Genomic DNA, 7,276 nt, shown 5'->3' with positions numbered 1-7,276 from the left:
GGTAAAGAAGACATGGTTGCTATTATTAGCATCCAGAAGCATGAAGAGCAAGCAAAGTTTCAATAAAGACTTTCAAAAGAAATGCTTGTAGATTTCATCCTTGGACATCAGTGGTTAGACCAACACAAGGCTTACAGAGAAGATACAATAGTGATACTCTCTTACCCAAATGTTAACAAGCAACAAATACAAATACCATTAATGCTAGATTTAGAGTTGCAAAAGTCACAAGAAACAACGAAAAATCTTGTAGACAAAGGTAAAGCCAAAGTGAACTTCCACCGACTAGCAAAGAAGATGTGACATCATATGCCTCTACAACAAAGAACCCTCATGGATCAGCTTCTTCAAGCAATTCGTGCTTTCAAAACTTCAAGTCAATTGCTGGTCCAACTGAAACCTCTAAGGAGACACCCAACAAATAAAAGGTATAATAGCCATAGTACTTAAGAAAGCAAAGGAAAGTCAAGCAAGTGTTTGTTTCGTGATCCGGTTTGGATTAAAGATGGGAAATCAATAGACACATGGGATGGATAGCATCACAATGGAGTTTGAAAGAACAAGAGTACTATAGAGGTAACAGATATATATGGGTACCAAAACTGCAAGTAAGGGTATATGAAGTAACGTGAAGTGCCTCCCAAGAAAGAAGGCCCACAAGGTATCAACCTCAACAATATCCTAGGATATCTAAGAAGCAGGTATACAACTTTACAACATTGAAATATGGCCCACAAGGTATCAAACTCGACAATATCCTAGCATACCTAAGAAGAAGGTACACAACAGAACAACATCAAAAGATACTAAAGTTTACCACAACTCTCAAAAGGATACTGAATAGAGACAGATCTCAAAGAGTCTTCCTCTTAGATAAGGATTCTACATAGGTTATACGAAGATTTGGCTAGTAGTCAACCACAAGCCAACTACAACTACAACATACCTGCATGAAGATCTCAAGAACTCAACAAGACCTAGAACAAAGCAAAGTCAACAAAAGAGTTATAAAGGTCCTCAAGAGATTTGGATTCCTAAGTCTTCCAATGAACCGAGTCAAGAGCCTGATGCCAACTGCCAACAGAGGCCTACAACAACATCAAAGACACCTATCAACATGCCTAATTGGAGAATCAAACAAATAATGGAGTCATCACGGTCAAAGAAGGACAACCCAACCAACGCAAATGTAGATTCAAAGAAGATAAAAGAGGTATGGCAACAGAAACCTTCAATGCCAACTTGGTCCTTCACTAATCCTGTTTTTGAGGATTCAAGCTTATTTTTACTTGAAGAAATGTTTGTAGTAAGCACAAGAATGTAAAAAGTCAAGTCGCCAAGGTGCAAAATACACTCTTTCGCATAGTCAGAGTCGGGCTGCTGAGCCATAAAATGAGCAAAGCATTAGTCCCAAAGCTTCAAGTTGTAATAAACTATGTGCTAAGAGTCGTAGTTATTAGGCTTACGCTCAAGCTGGAAGAGTAGAGCATATCTAAGTCGTGTCGCTCATGCTATATGAGATGAGCATAAGAGTCAAAGTCTATTAACTTACAATTGGTGGAGTGTCGCAACACTCACACACAGTGCCCAATAAGATGAGTGCACATATCCTTGACAAAGAAAACCATTTTTAAAGGAGTGGCAGCTTGCAAAGTCATGTCATATGCTTTTATAGCTACACCATCTTTCTGAAGAACCCTTCAAAATCTTTCTTGCACAGCATATTGTTTCTCATGCATTTCTATAAATGCATATAGGATGTCCCATCATCGGACATATGCATTAGACACTCTTTTTGCTTCCACCTATGCACCTTGAGTGGACTACAGCAGGCAAACCAATGTTCCATCATGCTATCCTCTCATATTTGCGGCCTTTTTAATTCCATATCTATTAGCAAATAATCCCTTGAGTACTTTATTAATATTTCCCATGCTAATAAGTACTCCAATAATGCGTGTATCGTAGAGGTATTTTTTCCCACTGGGTTTTTTCCCTTTGGTCATCTAGGTATTAGACCCTATTTTAGAATCTCAGCATTCTACTTCTCTTGTACATACTCATAATAAATAAACAACAGCCTCGCCATTATGCTGCTACAATGGACAAATGCGACATCATCTCACACCAATGAAGATGCTACATCAAATTAAACCTCATCAACAAATTCAACGACAAATGAAGGCAATCAGCCCATCAACAACCAATCAAAACCTTCCATTGCCTCCACGGACACTTCTCAATATTGCCCGAGGACGGACACTAAAATCGGAAGAGGGGAATGTTAACTGAGCCGACCTCAGTTAACAAGAGCTGCTAAAGGTCAAAGCCTTATGAATGCGCATCGAAGATAAATATGAAGAAGCAGTGAAGATTGGAGTTACACACTTTTCGCATTTTTCCAAAATGGTAATGTATTGTAATTTCCCGATGTATTTGGCCCTTGTGATAATTGTAATGTGTTACGGGCTCAATAAGAGTTTCAAGATGTAAAGAATAGGTCAATTAGTGTACCTAGGTTATAGATACAGTAAGTTGTGGAGCCTCAAAGGTTTTGGAGGCCGGACATTACACACTTGAAACCTTGGCTAAGGTATCAAAGCCAACTTTCTGAAGTTATTAATAAGTTTTTGGATAAGAAATACATAGCGTGAGCGAACGACGCTCACTTCTCTCCTTTTTATGCTTCCTACTCCCTTGTCGGTTGTCACATTGCAGTGCCGTCTGTTGCGTTGCAACCGCAGATAAGAGCTCTATGCATTGACATAAACATATCATGGTAAATTGTAGCTTTTGGCGTCACCAACCCGCGGTCTAATTTCATCATAAGTAAGAATTTGAGCTAGGAAATCACAAAGTAAGCATAGGCGGGATATTGGGGCATCATTGCTAAGCATTTAGATGCATTTGAGGTCAGAAACGAGTAGGTCAAAATCTCACTGTTGTTAATAATCGCGTTTTTTGCATATCATCAAAAGTGAGTTTGAGACCGTAAGCATGTGCACTTAGGGCTTATATATTTGTCTTATAAGTTTTGTAACATTTAGATGTGGTTTGATGTTGTAACGGTCAGGTTTTGTTTGCCGATTAGTGATTAGCTTTTAATGACTTAGGTCATTTTAGTGTAGCTTGAGTTAGATGCGAGTTGTTTGTTGTTTTCCAAGAGATTGACACCCTCTTGTAGCTTCTATGCACTAGTCGAGTCAGCTTCGTCCCATGGATTGACAATTATGTTCATGGTTCTCGCTATGTATGCAATAAGATAAGAGTGAGGTTAGGAAATCCATCCAAAAAGAAAGCAGAGAGCATCCCTAGAAAGCAGCTTGGAGTGCAAAAATACACTGGACAAAATGACTTGAAGTGTATTGAAGACTAAGCAACATGGCTATATGTCATAAAATTTAATTTCTAGCTTTACTGAAATGATTTTCTCACATTAAACTGATCATTAAATTTGGGAAGGTAAAAGGGGAAACTAGAGCTAGAACATGGATATGTGTTGTTGGACCTAACTTAGCACGGGGCCAAAGGGGAGATGGTTACATCTCGACAAGGGGCTCAAAAGGAGATGGTCTACTGAAGAACAGTGTGCAAATAATGGAGCTTAAAAGACCTTAGGGTTAGCTTCATTAAAGTCCTCCAAAGGTTGTGTTAAAAGTCCTTAGACCTTGCGGTAAGCTAGGCATGTGCTTGAGGTGCTTGTCGTGCTTGCTTGATTACCAAGGTGCTTGAGGTGCTTGTCATGCTTGATGACTAAGGTGCTTGTCATGCTTGAAGGCCAAGGTGCTTGTGATGTGCAAGTCAACCATGATCCCTACAAAGGAGGGGGCAAGCCCTAAAGGTAGGGGCATGAGAGAGAACACACACTCAAGGCAAGCCCTTTCCACAAGAGGCATATATATAGGACACATGTCAAACCCCTATCAAGGTTGCCCTCATATTGTACTTACAACCAATTGGATGACCTTTAGAAAGGTCCAATGAAAATTTATATTAATTAAATAATTATCTAAAAATTATTCAAGCCCTCTCTCTCAAAGGGGAAAGAAGACAACTTGTCCAAATGCTACCCGTATTGCTTGAAATGACAATGGCCTGTGATTGGCCAAAGCTTGGCAAGGGCCAATAGGGATCAAGCATGAGTAGAGAGAGAGAGAGAGAGGGGTCGACCTAGGCAAGGAGGGGGACTCATTTTTGGCATACTCCCACACCCACACATTGTACCATTGTGTTGAGCAAGAGCTTCATCTCCTTCTCCAAGCTTGAGAAGTTGAGAACCTACACCAACACCTCTTGGTTATGGAATGCAAATCCAACCAAGAGCTATGCTTCAAAACAATGCTTGCCATATTCTCGTTCTCCATTACTATGCTATGCTATGCTCTAAGAGTTATGATAAGTGAGAAGACTACTTCTTTCTTGTATGCTACTTCTTCTTCCTCTTTCCTTCCCTCACTCCCTGCTAGCTCTCTCCACCTTTGAAGGTGTTTGAGGTTTTGGGATTGAGACCGGGGACAAGTTAATGTTTTTGCAAGGTAGTTGCGGGCATAATCTTGGTGCATGAAGCTTACCATCTTCATTGCACCACCAAGGTCTCAAGGAACACAAATCATGTATTGTACCAAGTCTCTCTTCATGGGAGAATCTACAATACAAAAACCTTTTGGACGGGGGACGAGCTCCAAGCAAATTCAGCCCTCATATGTTGTCGATTTCTCTAATTCTCTCTCTCTTTTACAAGTATTGTTCATGCCAATCTAACTAGGTAATATGGTTATTTTTCTATCACCAATCAAGTACTCTTCTTATGCTCACGATGAATCCTCTTAAAGAAATGTTCACTACAATCATCGTAATTTTGCTATTTTCAATGTTATTAGTCCAATTTCGTTACACTATATGCACGTGGCAGGAGCTACAAAATTGATGGCAACAATTTGGCTAGATGTTGGATAATAATAGCACATCACGTGTGTGTGTGTGTGTGTGTGTGTGTGTGAGAGAGAGAGAGAGAGAGAGAGAGAGAGAGAGAGAGAGAGAGAGAGAGAGTATTACATCAAGATTTCTTAAAGGTCACCATGTCCTCTTTTTGGCAACACGACCTTTAATTCAATAGAAACAAAGTTACATCAAGATTGCTTACAAGTTATGGTTTCCATTTTGTAGCCAAGTTTAGCATTATGCCCAAAACAAGTCTAAAGATAAACAACTTTGTGATTTTTTTTGCTTTTATTGCTTTTAATTTTCCAAAATGGACCAAACAACTATTTGTGTTAGCTTATAGTACAGACTTGGTTATGATTGTTGTGATTAGTTGATTACCTGCACTACTACCATGCTTATGTAAGAAACATAGATACATATGCAAGCAAGGGGGAGGTCTAGAGAGGAGCATAAATGTTGACTGATCACATAGATAATCACATTTTGCAATGTTAAAAGCTACTTAAATCTTGGGAACTTGAAGCTCTACTACTACATTGAAAACTACGAGCCCTTATCTTTTCACAACCTCCTAGTGTAGCTAATTTGTATCACCAAGATTTGTAGCGTTGCGAGCCAACGTAGATTGCAAGGAGGATGACCTCTTTGGGCTATTGTTGATAAGGTAATAATGTTAATTATATTGTACCTTGAGGAGAAAAAAATCAAGCAAGCAAGAGAGAGCTTTATAGATATTGGGGCGAATTGCATTGTAATGTCAAAACCAAACTCCAATCTTGTGTACTTGGAGCCGACTCCGCTCTTGAGCACATAAATCACTATGATTCCACTAGCACTTTTGATCCCTCATGCTTTAATAGCCTTCTGAATTTCCCACTTTGTACCATCATGCTTGATAACAAATTTTCCAACCTAGGTACACCAAGGGAGGGGCGTCCTCTCTATTGTAGATAATACAAGAAGGTGTGCTATCGCTCCTGCTTTGCACACAAGTAAGACATAGAGATGCAAGCAAGTACCAACTCCACTCTCAAGTGAAGCTTTGTCATTACATCTATGCTTATGAGACAACTCATCTCCTCACACCATGGTGACTTATCCGATATACACCATTGAGCTTGTTAGTATTGCTAGCTAGGTAGACCAAAAGTAGAACTCTCTCTCTCCAACTTGCTCACTTCAATAGCAAAAGAACACTCATATTCCCATTAAAGAAGGGGCAACAAGTCATATGCAATATGTGTGAGAATATCCTAAGCTTGATATTAAAAGGTGATATGTTATGTCTCTTACATACTTAAAAGTTTGCAAGAATGTATCAACACGTGTCATGTACCACAATTAGGAAGGCAATGGACTATGTATCTGTCGAAAGAAAGCACTAATATTTGTCCACTTTGAAGGAAAGGTATCGCTATAAGAATTATAGAATCCATGCAATTTTTTGGCCACAACAATGCGCCGATCCATAAACCAATTCTCTCTATTTTGAGACCCTTTTTTAATGCTTAGAGAGTGTATCTATGTGTCGTGCATTGTAGGTCTGCGTTTCTATTTCTTCATAGTGCGAACATGGGTCGACATACTAAGATCACGATAATTGTAAAGATTTTTTTAAATATTTGAAAAGAAGCAATTGATCACGATAAAGAGGGCTTGCACTTGATTTTTTCGAGTGGCATTCATAGCAGACATAAAAAAATTTTAAACAAGAAAGGTTGAGCTTTTAGTCAATATACATTTAGCTATTTGTTTTGGTTTATGTGAATAAGGTCGTGTGGAGGGTTCATGGCATTGAAGAACTTTACCTACCTACCATCCAATGTGTGTGAGTTTTTATCATGTCAAATTATCTTTCTTCCACTCATGGCATGCATATATACATGACATGAGTGGAAATGTGAAGCATTGGGTGCCCTGAGTACAAGCCAAAGGTTTAGAGTCTGATGTAGAAGTATGAGTGTAAATGTGCACATATGAAGTGACAAGACGTTATTCATCTCTAAAAAGTAATATTTGGTGTTTTATCAATCTAAAGAGGACACTCACACCCACAATAGCTCTACATAAAATAATATCCATTGGTTTGTCAAAAGATTTCTTTTTGACTTTGCTAGCAAACAGATTAAAGTATTCGTCAAGGCTCCCAAAATTGTGAGGAGGCTAGTACTCTATTCGAGCTCCATGTGTAGGACGGGACATGACCTAGTAGTCTAGCAAGAGGAGATATAGTGGTAAAGAGTCAGCACCGTCGTACAGAGAGAGGCTTAGGGCTAGCGCATACATATGCGTGAAGAGAAAGAGGCACGGTGTGTGAGAGAGAAGAACACGA

Source organism: Adiantum capillus-veneris, chromosome 2 (genome assembly GCF_014529385.1).
Source record: "Adiantum capillus-veneris isolate H3 chromosome 2, ASM1452938v2, whole genome shotgun sequence".
Lineage (NCBI taxonomy): Eukaryota > Viridiplantae > Streptophyta > Polypodiopsida > Polypodiales > Pteridaceae > Adiantum > Adiantum capillus-veneris.
This window is presented reverse-complemented; position numbering follows the sequence as displayed.